Source organism: Engystomops pustulosus, chromosome 2, assembly GCF_040894005.1.
Source record: "Engystomops pustulosus chromosome 2, aEngPut4.maternal, whole genome shotgun sequence".
NCBI classification, from domain to species: domain Eukaryota; kingdom Metazoa; phylum Chordata; class Amphibia; order Anura; family Leptodactylidae; genus Engystomops; species Engystomops pustulosus.
This window is the reverse complement of record NC_092412.1, coordinates 259,221,043-259,235,175: the sequence shown is the minus strand read 5'-3', so window position 1 is coordinate 259,235,175 and position 14,133 is coordinate 259,221,043. Positions and strand designations below refer to the sequence as shown.

Below are 14,133 nucleotides of genomic sequence, written 5' to 3'. Positions count from 1 at the left end.
TGGTATAGGATGATGGTGTAGGGTAATGGATGGTTTGGTATAGGATGATGGTGTAGGGTAATGGATGGTTTGGTATAGGATGATGGTGTATGGTAATGGATGGTTTGGTATAGGATGGTGGTGCAGGGTAATGGATGGTTTGGTATAGGACGATGGTGTAGGGTAATGGATGGTTTGGTATAGGATGATGGTGTAGGGTAATGGATGGTTTGGCACAGGATGATGGTGTAGGGTTATGGATGGTTTGGTATAGGATGATGGTGTAGGGTTATGGATGGTTTGGTATAGGATGATGGTGTAGGGTAATGGATGGTTTGGTATAGGATGATGGTGTAGGGTAATGGATGGTTTGGTATAGGATGATAGTGTAGGGTATTGGATGGTTTGGTAAAGGATGATGGTGTAGGGAAATGGATGGTTTGGTATAGTACGATGGTGTAGGGTGATGGATGGTTTGGTATAGGATGATGGTGTAGGGTAATGGATGTTTGGTATAGGATGATGGTGTAGGGTAATGGATGGTTTGGTACAAGATGATGGTGTAGGGTAATGGATGTTTGGTATAGGATGATGGTGTAGGGTAATGGATGGTTTGGTATAGGATGATGGTGTAGGTAATGGATACTTTGGTATAGGATGATGGTGTAGGGTAATGGATGGTTTGGTATAAGATGATGGTGTAGGTAATGGATAGTTTGGTATAGGATAGTTTGGTATAGGATGATGGTGTAGGGTAAAGGATGGTTGGGTATAGGATGAAGGTGTAGGGTTATGGATGGTTTGGTATAGGATGAAGGTGTAGGGTAACGGATGGTTTGGTATAGGATGATGGTGTATGGTAATGGATGGTTTGGTATAGGATGATGGTGTAGGGTAATGGATGTTTGGTATAGGATGAAGGTGTAGGGTAATGGATGTTTGGTATAGGATGGTGGTGCAGGGTAATGGATGGTTTGGTATAGGATGAAGGTGTAGGGTAATGGATGATTTGGTATAGGATGATGGTGTAGGGCAGTGATGGCAAACCTTTTAGAGACTGAGTGCCCAAACTACAACAAAGACCCGCTTATTTATCGCAAAGTGCCAACACAGAAATTTAATTTATGATTTATACTCCCTGCTCTGTCACAGTTTTCATTGATACCAGCACCTGAGGACACCAATAAAGCATAAAATAGTCCCAGGTACAGCTGTAACTTTAATATAGCTCTGTGCACAGCATGTCCTGGGCTGTCTGGGACTGCAGGAAGATACCTGGAGTCATCTCTGGTGATGGGCTGAGTGCCCACAGCAAGGACTCTGAGTGCCACCTCTGGCACCAGTGCCATAGGTTAGCCATCACTGGTGTAGGGTAATGGATGGTTTGGTATAGGATGAAGGTGTAGGGTAATGGATGTTTGGTATTGGATGATGGTGTAGGGTAATGGATGGTTTGGTATAGGATGAAGGTGTAGGGTAATGGATGATTTGGTATAGGATGATGGTGTAGGGTAATGGATGGTTTGGTATAGGATGATGGTGTAGGGTAATGGATGGTTTGGTATAGGATGAAGGTGTAGGGTAATGGATGATTTGGTATAGGATGATGGTGTAGGGTAATGGATGATTTGGTATAGGATGATGGTGTAGGGTAATGGATGGTTTGGTATAGGATGATGGTGTAGGGTAATGGATGGTTTGGTATAGGATGATGGTGTAGGGTAATGGATGGTTTGGTATAGGATGACGGTGTAGGGTAATGGATGGTTTGGTATAGGATGATGGTGTAGGGTAATGGATGGTTTGGTATAGGATGATGGTGTAGGGTAATGGATGGTTTGGTATAGGATGATGGTATAGGGTAATGGATGGTTTGGTATAGGATGATGGTGTAGGGTAATGGATGGTTTGGTATAGGATGATGGTGTAGGGTAATGTATGGTTTGGTATAGGATGATGGTGTAGGGTAATGGATGGTTTGGTATAGGATGACGGTGTAGGGTAATGGATGGTTTGGTATAGGATGATGGTGTAGGGTAATGGATGGTTTGGTATAGGATGACGGTGTAGGGTAATGGATGGTTTGGTATAGGATGATGGTGTAGGGTAATGGATGGTTTGGTACAGGATGATGGTGTAGGGTAATGGATGGTTTGGTATAGGATGATGGTGTAGGGTAATGGATGGTTTGGTATAGGATGACGGTGTAGGGTAATGGATGGTTTGGTATAGGATGAAGGTGTAGGGTAATGGATGATTTGGTATAGGATGATGGTATAGGGTAATGGATGGTTTGGTATAGGATGATGGTGTAGGGTAATGGATGGTTTGGTATAGGATGATGGTGTAGGGTAATGGATGGTTTGGTATAGGATGATGGTGTAGGGTAATGGATGGTTTGGTATAGGATGACGGTGTAGGGTAATGGATGGTTTGGTATAGGATGATGGTGTAGGGTAATGGATGGTTTGGTATAGGATGATGGTGTAGGGTAATGGATGGTTTGGTATAGGATGACGGTGTAGGGTAATGGATGGTTTGGTATAGGATGATGGTGTAGGGTAATGGATGGTTTGGTATAGGATGATGGTGTAGGGTAATGGATGGTTTGGTATAGGATGACGGTGTAGGGTAATGGATGGTTTGGTATAGGATGATGGTGTAGGGTAATGGATGGTTTGGTACAGGATGATGGTGTAGGGTAATGGATGGTTTGGTATAGGATGATGGTGTAGGGTAATGGATGGTTTGGTATAGGATGATGGTGTAGGGTAATGGATGGTTTGGTATAGGATGATGGTGTAGGGTAATGGATGGTTTGGTATAGGATGATGGTGTAGGGTAATGGATGGTTGGGTACAGGAGGATGGTGTAGGGTAATGGATGGTTTGGTACAGGATGATGGTGTAGGGTAATGGATGGTTTGGTATAGGATGATGGTGTAGGGTAATGGATGTTTGGTATATGATGAAGGTGTAGGTTAATGGATGGTTTGGTATAGGATGATGAAGTAGGGTAATGGATGGTTTGGTATAGGATGATGGTGTAGGGTAATGGATGGTTTGGTATAGGACGATGGTGTAGGGTAATGGATGGTTGGGTATAGGATGAAGGTGTAGGGTAATGGATGGTTTGGTATAGGATGAAGGTGTAGGGTAATGGATGGTTTGGTATAGGATGAAGGTGTAGGGTAATGGATGGTTTGGTATAGGATGATGGTGTAGGGTAATGGATGGTTTGGTATAGGATGATGGTGTAGGGTAATGGATGGTTTGGTATAGGATGTTGGTGTAGGGTAATGGATGGTTTGGTATAGGATGTTGGTGTAGGGTAATGGATGGTTGGTACAGGATGATGGTGTAGGGTAATGGATGGTTTGGTATAGGATGATGGTGTAGGGTAATGGATGGTTTGGTACAGGATGATGGTGTAGGGTAATGGATGGTTTGGTACAGGATGATGGTGTAGGGTAATGGTGAGGTTTGGTATAGGATGATGGTGTAGGGTAATGGATGGTTTGGTATAGGATGATGGTGTAGGGTAATAGATGTTTGGTATAGGATGATGGTGTAGGGTAATGGATGTTTGGTATAGGATGATGGAGTAGGGTAATGGATGGTTTGGTATAGGATGATGGTGTAGGGTAATGCATGGTTTGGTACAGGATGATGGTGTAGGGTAATGGATGGTTTGGTACAGGATGATGGTGTAGGGTAATGGTGAGGTTTGGTATAGGATGATGGTGTAGGGTAATGGTGAGGTTTGGTATAGGATGATGGTGTAGGGTAATGGATGGTTTGGTATAGGATGATGGTGTAGGGTAATGGATGGTTTGGTATAGGATGATGGTGTAGGGTAATGGATGGTTTGGTATAGGATGATGGTGTATGGTAATGGATGGTTTGGTATAGGATGGTGGTGCAGGGTAATGGATGGTTTGGTATAGGACGATGGTGTAGGGTAATGGATGGTTTGGTATAGGATGATGGTGTAGGGTAATGGATGGTTTGGCACAGGATGATGGTGTAGGGTTATGGATGGTTTGGTATAGGATGATGGTGTAGGGTTATGGATGGTTTGGTATAGGATGATGGTGTAGGGTAATGGATGGTTTGGTATAGGATGATGGTGTAGGGTAATGGATGGTTTGGTATAGGATGATAGTGTAGGGTATTGGATGGTTTGGTAAAGGATGATGGTGTAGGGAAATGGATGGTTTGGTATAGTACGATGGTGTAGGGTGATGGATGGTTTGGTATAGGATGATGGTGTAGGGTAATGGATGTTTGGTATAGGATGATGGTGTAGGGTAATGGATGGTTTGGTACAAGATGATGGTGTAGGGTAATGGATGTTTGGTATAGGATGATGGTGTAGGGTAATGGATGGTTTGGTATAGGATGATGGTGTAGGTAATGGATACTTTGGTATAGGATGATGGTGTAGGGTAATGGATGGTTTGGTATAAGATGATGGTGTAGGTAATGGATAGTTTGGTATAGGATAGTTTGGTATAGGATGATGGTGTAGGGTAAAGGATGGTTGGGTATAGGATGAAGGTGTAGGGTTATGGATGGTTTGGTATAGGATGAAGGTGTAGGGTAACGGATGGTTTGGTATAGGATGATGGTGTATGGTAATGGATGGTTTGGTATAGGATGATGGTGTAGGGTAATGGATGTTTGGTATAGGATGAAGGTGTAGGGTAATGGATGTTTGGTATAGGATGGTGGTGCAGGGTAATGGATGGTTTGGTATAGGATGAAGGTGTAGGGTAATGGATGATTTGGTATAGGATGATGGTGTAGGGCAGTGATGGCAAACCTTTTAGAGACTGAGTGCCCAAACTACAACAAAGACCCGCTTATTTATCGCAAAGTGCCAACACAGAAATTTAATTTATGATTTATACTCCCTGCTCTGTCACAGTTTTCATTGATACCAGCACCTGAGGACACCAATAAAGCATAAAATAGTCCCAGGTACAGCTGTAACTTTAATATAGCTCTGTGCACAGCATGTCCTGGGCTGTCTGGGACTGCAGGAAGATACCTGGAGTCATCTCTGGTGATGGGCTGAGTGCCCACAGCAAGGACTCTGAGTGCCACCTCTGGCACCAGTGCCATAGGTTAGCCATCACTGGTGTAGGGTAATGGATGGTTTGGTATAGGATGAAGGTGTAGGGTAATGGATGTTTGGTATTGGATGATGGTGTAGGGTAATGGATGGTTTGGTATAGGATGAAGGTGTAGGGTAATGGATGATTTGGTATAGGATGATGGTGTAGGGTAATGGATGGTTTGGTATAGGATGATGGTGTAGGGTAATGGATGGTTTGGTATAGGATGAAGGTGTAGGGTAATGGATGATTTGGTATAGGATGATGGTGTAGGGTAATGGATGATTTGGTATAGGATGATGGTGTAGGGTAATGGATGGTTTGGTATAGGATGATGGTGTAGGGTAATGGATGGTTTGGTATAGGATGACGGTGTAGGGTAATGGATGGTTTGGTATAGGATGACGGTGTAGGGTAATGGATGGTTTGGTATAGGATGATGGTGTAGGGTAATGGATGGTTTGGTATAGGATGATGGTGTAGGGTAATGGATGGTTTGGTATAGGATGATGGTATAGGGTAATGGATGGTTTGGTATAGGATGATGGTGTAGGGTAATGGATGGTTTGGTATAGGATGATGGTGTAGGGTAATGTATGGTTTGGTATAGGATGATGGTGTAGGGTAATGGATGGTTTGGTATAGGATGACGGTGTAGGGTAATGGATGGTTTGGTATAGGATGATGGTGTAGGGTAATGGATGGTTTGGTATAGGATGACGGTGTAGGGTAATGGATGGTTTGGTATAGGATGATGGTGTAGGGTAATGGATGGTTTGGTACAGGATGATGGTGTAGGGTAATGGATGGTTTGGTATAGGATGATGGTGTAGGGTAATGGATGGTTTGGTATAGGATGACGGTGTAGGGTAATGGATGGTTTGGTATAGGATGAAGGTGTAGGGTAATGGATGATTTGGTATAGGATGATGGTATAGGGTAATGGATGGTTTGGTATAGGATGATGGTGTAGGGTAATGGATGGTTTGGTATAGGATGATGGTGTAGGGTAATGGATGGTTTGGTATAGGATGATGGTGTAGGGTAATGGATGGTTTGGTATAGGATGACGGTGTAGGGTAATGGATGGTTTGGTATAGGATGATGGTGTAGGGTAATGGATGGTTTGGTATAGGATGATGGTGTAGGGTAATGGATGGTTTGGTATAGGATGACGGTGTAGGGTAATGGATGGTTTGGTATAGGATGATGGTGTAGGGTAATGGATGGTTTGGTATAGGATGATGGTGTAGGGTAATGGATGGTTTGGTATAGGATGACGGTGTAGGGTAATGGATGGTTTGGTATAGGATGATGGTGTAGGGTAATGGATGGTTTGGTACAGGATGATGGTGTAGGGTAATGGATGGTTTGGTATAGGATGATGGTGTAGGGTAATGGATGGTTTGGTATAGGATGATGGTGTAGGGTAATGGATGGTTTGGTATAGGATGATGGTGTAGGGTAATGGATGGTTTGGTACAGGATGATGGTGTAGGGTAATGGATGGTTTGGTATAGGATGATGGTGTAGGGTAATGGATGGTTTGGTATAGGATGATGGTGTAGGGTAATGGATGGTTTGGTATAGGATGATGGTGTAGGGTAATGGATGGTTTGGTACAGGATGATGGTGTAGGGTAATGGATGGTTTGGTATAGGATGATGGTGTAGGGTAATGGATGGTTTGGTATAGGATGATGGTGTAGGGTAATGGATGGTTTGGTATAGGATGATGGTGTAGGGTAATGGATGGTTTTAGTAAACAATCCCATCTCAATTATGTATTAAAAAATATTGAAAGCAACTTCCAAAGGCTGAAGAATAACAATATACAACCCCCCCCCCATACATAAAGTGACATAAGAACCTTTTGACAGATCAGGCCCTGGTCCTGCCCCATAACTAAAGGGTTTCCTGTACTCATCCAAGTATCACATCCGAGCACATCCCATACAACTCCTGGGCAGATCTTCTCTGAGAAGCTTTTTGCTGAGAACACAAAGGAAGCGTCTCTATTGCATATTAATTAAAAATGCATGGATTTTGACAGAAAACACAAGAAAACCGAACATATTGGTCAAAAAAAACATATGGCAATATTCTCAACAAAGCAAAAGCGAGAAGAGAACCGCGGGAAACAATATTTCATGTCTCTGTGCTTTTATATGTATTGTGACAAATGGAAACCAGAGAAGAGAACTAGAAGAACCAGACCAGGAGCAATACTATAATACTGCCCCCTATGTACAAGAATATAACTACCATAATACTGCCTCCTATGTACAGGAATATAACTACTATAATACTGCCCCCTATGTACAAGAATATAACTACTATAATACTGCCCCCTATGTACAAGAATATAACTACTATAATACTGCCCCCTATGTACAAGAATATAACTACTATAATACTGCCCCCTAAATACAAGAATATAACTACTATAATACTGCCCCCTATGTACAAGAATATAACTACTATAATACTGCCCCCTATGTACAAGAATATAACTACTATAATACTGCCCCCTATGTACAAGAATATAACTACTATAATACTGCCCCCTATGTACAAGAATATAACTACTATAATACTGCCCCCTATATACAAGAATATAACTACTATAATACTGCCCCCTATATACAAGAATATAACTACTATAATACTGCCCCCTATGTACAGGAATATAACTACTATAATACTGCCCCCTATGTACAAGAATATAACTACTATAATACTGCCCCCTATGTACAGGGATATAACTACTATAATACTGCCCCCTATGTACAGGAATATAACTACTATAATACTGCTCCCTATGTACAGGAATATAACTACTATAATACTGCCCCCTATGTACAAGAATATAACTACTATAATACTGCCCCCTATGTACAGGGATATAACTACTATAATACTGCCCCATGTACAAGAATATAACTACTATAATACTGCCCCTATGTACAAGAATATAACTACTATAATACCGCCCCCTATGTACAAGAATATAACTACTATAATACTGCCCCCTATGTACAGGAATATAACTACTATAATACTGCCCCCTATGTACAAGAATATAACTACTATAATACTGCCCCCTATGTACAAGAATATAACTACTATAATACTGCCCCCTATGTACAGGAATATAACTACTATAATACTGCCCCCTATGTACAAGAATATAACTACTATAATACTGCCCCCTATGTACAAGAATATAACTACTATAATACTGCTCCCTATGTACAAGAATATAACTACTATAATACTGCCCCTATGTACAGGAATATAACTACTATAATACTGCCCCCTATGTACAAGAATATAACTACTATAATACTGACCCCTTGGTACAAGAATAGAACTACTATAATACTGCCCCTATGTACAGGAATATAACTACTATCATACTGCCCCCTATGTACAAGAATATAACTACTATAATACTGCCCCCTATGTACAGGAATATAACTACTATAATACTGCCCCCTATATACAGGAATATAACTACTATAATACTGCCCCCTATGTACAAGAATATAACTACTATAATACTGCTCCTATGTATAGGAATATAACTACTATAATACTGCCCCCTATGTACAAGACTATAACTACTATAATACTGCCCCCTATGTACAAGAATATAACTACTATAATACTGCCCCCTATGTACAAGAATATAACTACTATAATACTGCCCCCTATATACAGGAATATAACTACTATAATACTGCCCCCTATATACAGGAATATAACTACTATAATACTGCCCCCTATGTACAGGAATATAACTACTATAATACTGCCCCCTATGTACAAGAATATAACTACTATAATACTGCTCCTATGTATAGGAATATAACTACTATAATACTGCCCCCTATATACAGGAATATAACTACTATAATACTGCCCCCTATGTACAAGAATATAACTACTATAATACTGCCCCCTATATACAGGAATATGACTACTATAATACTGCCCCCTATGTACAAGAATATAACTACTATAATACTGCTCCTATGTATAGGAATATAACTACTATAATACTGCCCCCTATGTACAAGACTATAACTACTATAATACTGCCCCCTATGTACAGGAATATAACTACTATAATACTGCCCCCTATGTACAAGAATATAACTACTATAATACTGCTCCTATGTATAGGAATATAACTACTATAATACTGCCCCCTATGTATAGGAATATAACTACTATAATACTGCCCCCTATGTACAAGAATATAACTACTATAATACTGCCCCCTATGTACAAGAATATAACTACTATAACACTGCCCCTATGTACAAGAATATAACTACTATAATACTGCCCCCTATGTACAAGAATATAACTACTATAATACTGCCCCCTATGTACAAGAATATAACTACTATAATACTGCCCCCTATGTACAAGAATATAACTACTATAATACTGCCCCCTATGTACAGAAATATAACTACTATAATACTGCCCCCTATGTACAGGAATATAACTACTATAATACTGCCCCCTATGTACAGGAATATAACTACTATAATACTGCCCCCTATGTACAAGAATATAACTACTATAATACTGTCTCCTATGTACAAGAATATAACTACTATAATACTGCCCCCTATGTACAGGAATATAACTACTATAATACTGCCCCCTATGTACAGGAATATAACTACTATAATACTGCCCCCTATGTACAAGAATATAACTACTATAATACTGCCCCTATGTACAAGAATATAACTACTATAATACTGCCCCCTATGTACAGGAATATAACTACTATAATACTGCCCCCTATGTACAGGAATATAACTACTATAATACTGTCCCCTATGTACAAGAATATAACTACTATAATACTGCCCCCTATGTACAAGAATATAACTACTATAATACTGCCCCTATGTACAAGAATATAACTACTATAATACTGCCCCCTATGTACAGGAATATAACTACTATAATACTGCCCCCTATGTACAAGAATATAACTACTATAATACTGTCCCCTATGTACAAGAATATAACTACTATAATACTGCCCCCTATGTACAAGAATATAACTACTATAATACTGCCCCTATGTACAAGAATATAACTACTATAATACTGCCCCCTATGTACAGGAATATAACTACTATAATACTGCCCCCTATGTACAGGAATATAACTACTATAATACTGCCCCCTATGTACAAGAATATAACTACTATAATACTGCCCCGTATGTACAAGAATATAACTACTATAATACTGCTCCTATGTATAGGAATATAACTACTATATGATGTTCGAGGCTATACACTACATTGCTGAATTCTCCTCTCCATCCACAGGCGGTATTACATATCCTTCTCTGTGACTCAGAAGTTACCGCCATCTGTCGTACTTGTATGGTGACAATACTGGGGATGGCTCTGATGTGCACTTTACATTTGCTCTTTTTGCTCCTCTGTGAGGCTGTGGTGTAGCAGCGCTGTCTGGGTTCCATGGATGCTACGTCTATCAGGTGTGAATACGGCCATATGATGCTGTGAGCCACTAGATGGCGCTGCTTTGGAGAGGCTCGGGGATGGTTTCCTATGACATCACACTGGCTGTGATGTCATGTCTGAGCAGCTGCCAGCTCCCGGCAGTGAGGTTATTACAGGACGGCTGCCAGGGAACACTCTGCCATCATCTGTCAGCGCAGACGCTAATCGCACAATTATCTGACGCCGGAAGGAGGTTCAGGGATTGATGACATTTTCTAGAAAATTCCATTTTCAAGATTGTTACAACCCAAGTGCTTAAAAAATCCTTGTTACAATGACAACAATCGGATACACTGTATGGGAATCGTGTAGGTTCCAGACTGAAACATTTTCCATGCACTGCTACATTGTAACAAAGCAGCAGCTTTGGAGAGATCTTCACACTGCTACGTGATTGGCTCACAGACCAGACTGGATATCACTAAAACGAAACCTCAGCTGTGAGGGAAAAGGAGCACCCTGAACACCCAGCGATGGATTTCGAAGCATTCAGGACCTGAGCTGGTGCCTCTCTGTTATCAGCCAGCTTCATATTTGTGCATGTTGCATGATCTTGGTGCTTCCAGCTCTGATATAAGATGGAGACCAGTATATTTAAAGGGAACCTGTCAGCAGGTGTAAGCATACAAATTGCAGCCGGGGTTAGGTATTGTCCCTGGAGAGATGTGTAATCAGACCTTTCCGTATGTTGTTAGTAGCAGCAGAGCTGTGATATATGGATTTATCTTCCAGGATTGTAACATATCCAAGTGTTCTTGATGTGTGCTCACACTGCTGTGCTCTGTGCTCTCTGAAGCCAAGGTTAATTACTGTCCTTGGAGAGATGTGCAATCATATCTATGCTTATGTTGTTAGTAGCAACAGGACTGTGATATTAGTGCTCTAGGGGTGAGTCCTCACACTGCTGTGCTCTCTGCAGTCAGCGTAAATTATGGAACCTAGAAAAACGTGCAATCAGACATCTGTGTCCTCACACTGCTGTGCTGTATTGTCTCTGCAGCCATTGTAAGAAAAGAGGAGATGTGGAATTAGACCTTTGCATATGTCGTTTGTAGCAGCTGGACTGTGAAATATGGATTTATTTTCCAGGATTGTAGCAGTGTGACAACACACATCCACAGTATACTTGTAGATGTTATAATCCTGGAATATAAATTGATATATCACAGTCCTGCTGCTACTAACAACATACACAAAGTTCTAATTATACCTCTCTCTAGGGTCCATACCTTACACTAACTGCAGATAGAAACAGAGCACAACAGTGGGAGGTCACAGACCCAAGAGAAGCTACAATCCTGGAATATAAATCCATATTTCACAGTTCTGCTCAAAGGTTTGATCACACATCACTACAGAGACATACAACTGGTTGCAGAGAGCACAGCAGTGTGAGGACACAGCGGTCTGATTACACATCTCTCTAGGGTCCATACCTTACACTGGCTGAAGAGGTGCACTTTTAGAAGCTACAATCCTGGAGTATAAATACATAATTCACAGTCCTGCTGCTACTAACATAGTTAAATGTTTGATCACATTACTTCAGGGACATAAAACTGGCTGCAGAGAGCACAGCAGTGTGAGGACACAGCGGTCTGATTACACCTCTCTCTAGGGTCCATACCTTACACTGGCTGCAGAGAGCACAGTGCACAGCAGTGTGAGGACGGAGCTGCCTGATTACACCTCTCTCTAGGGTCCATACCTTACAGTGGCTGCAGAGAGCACAGAGCACAGCAGTGTGAGGACGGAGCTGCCTGATTACACCTCTCTCTAGGGTCCATACCTTACACTGGCTGCAGAGAGCACAGAGCACAGCAGTGTGAGGACGGAGCTGCCTGATTACACCTCTCTCTAGGGTCCATACCTTACACTGGCTGCAGAGAGCACAGAGCACAGTGGTGAACTTGGAGAAGCTGCAATCCTGGAATATAAATCCATAATTCACAGTCTTGCTGCTACTAATATAGTTAAATGTTTGATCACATATTACTTCGGGGACATAAAACTAGCTGCAGAGAGCAGAGAGCACAGCAGTGTGAGGACACAGCAGTCTGATTACACCTCTCTCAGGGGTCCATACCTTACAGTGGCTGCAGAGAGCAGAGAGCACAGCAGTGTGAGGACGCAGCGGCAAGATACCACACCTAGCACTGTATAAGCTGCTGCCGGGCTCCCTCTGGCAGTAGATGTGAGCGCTCTCCTCCAGGTTTGTAGCGGCGGCGGAGATGACAGCCTAGCAATAGTCAGCAGCGGGATATCCTTTATTCTCGGCTGAACACCCGGCCGGTGGAAATTGCTGTGTGTGCGCGCGCTCGCCTTATCGCAGCTCGTGGCGGGAATGTTCCTGGAAGATATGATTATGTTGTCGATCTCGGTGTAACACATCTAAGTGTTGAGGGGATAACACCTAACGCAGCGGCGAAGGCTCTGACAATGCGCGCAACGCCCGCAATAATGTAATTATACGCTGCAACAAATGATATACAATCTGTAAGTGATATGTGCTAATACAGCCGCGCTCAGCTTAAAGGGGAAGCCACCACCGAGCGCTGCTGAGCACAGCCCGGCTCCTCCACATCCAGGCATGACCACTGCTCCAAGGACAAAGCTGCTCCATCCATAGTGCAGGGGGTCCCCAAATCCTCACTACCCCCCTATATCAATAGGAATCTGTGTGGAGATGACACCTGAGCACAGCCCGGCTCCTCCACATCCATGCATGACCACTGCTCCAAGGACAAAGCTGCTCCATCCATAGTGCAGGGGGTCCCCAAATCCTCACCACCCCCCTATGAATAGGAATCTGTGCGGAGAGGACACCTGAGCACAGCCCGGCTCCTCCACATCCAGGCATGACCACTGCTCCAAGGACAAAGCTGCTCCATCCATAGTGCAGGGGGTCCCCAAATCCTCACCGCCCCCCTATCTATAGGAATCTGTGCGGAGAGGACACCTGAGCACAGCCCGGCTCCTCCACATCCAAACATGACCACTGCTCCAAGGACAAAGCTGCTCCATCCATAGTGCAGGGGGTCCCCAAATCCTCACCGCCTCCTTATCAATAGGAATCTGTGCGGAGAGGACACCTGAGCACAGCCCGGCTCCTCCACATCCAGGCATGACCACTGCTCCAAGGACAAAGCTGCTTCATCCATAGTGCAGGGGGTCCCCAAATCCTCACCGCCCCCTTATCTATAGGAATCTGTGTGGATAGGACACCTGAGCACAGCCCGGCTCCTCCACATCCAGGCATGACCACTGCTCCAAGGACAAAGCTGCTCCATCCATAGTGCAGGGGGTCCCCAAATCCTCACCGCCCCCTTATCAATAGGAATCTGTGTGGAGAGGACACCTGAGCACAGCCCAGATCCTCCACATCCAAACATGACCACTGCTCCAAGGACAAAGCTGCTCCATTCATAGTGCAGGGGGTCCCCAAATCCTCACCGCCCCTCTATCAATAGGA

General features: G+C 42.8%; 1 protein-coding gene across 9 annotated transcripts in view; it reads right to left on the bottom strand.

Moving 5' to 3' along the window:
* The window catches only part of ZBTB20 (zinc finger and BTB domain containing 20), a 713,029-nt gene that overhangs the window by 123,784 nt on the left and 575,112 nt on the right, over positions 1-14,133 (bottom strand). The window contains exon 1 of one of the 9 annotated variants that reach the window (XM_072138929.1): positions 10,436-10,749. The exons of the other annotated variants lie outside the window; for them this stretch is intronic. The gene's annotated coding sequence lies outside the window, so the exon portion shown is untranslated. Of the gene's footprint in view, positions 1-10,435; positions 10,750-14,133 lie in introns of those variants that run through there. 9 annotated transcript variants of the gene reach the window in all.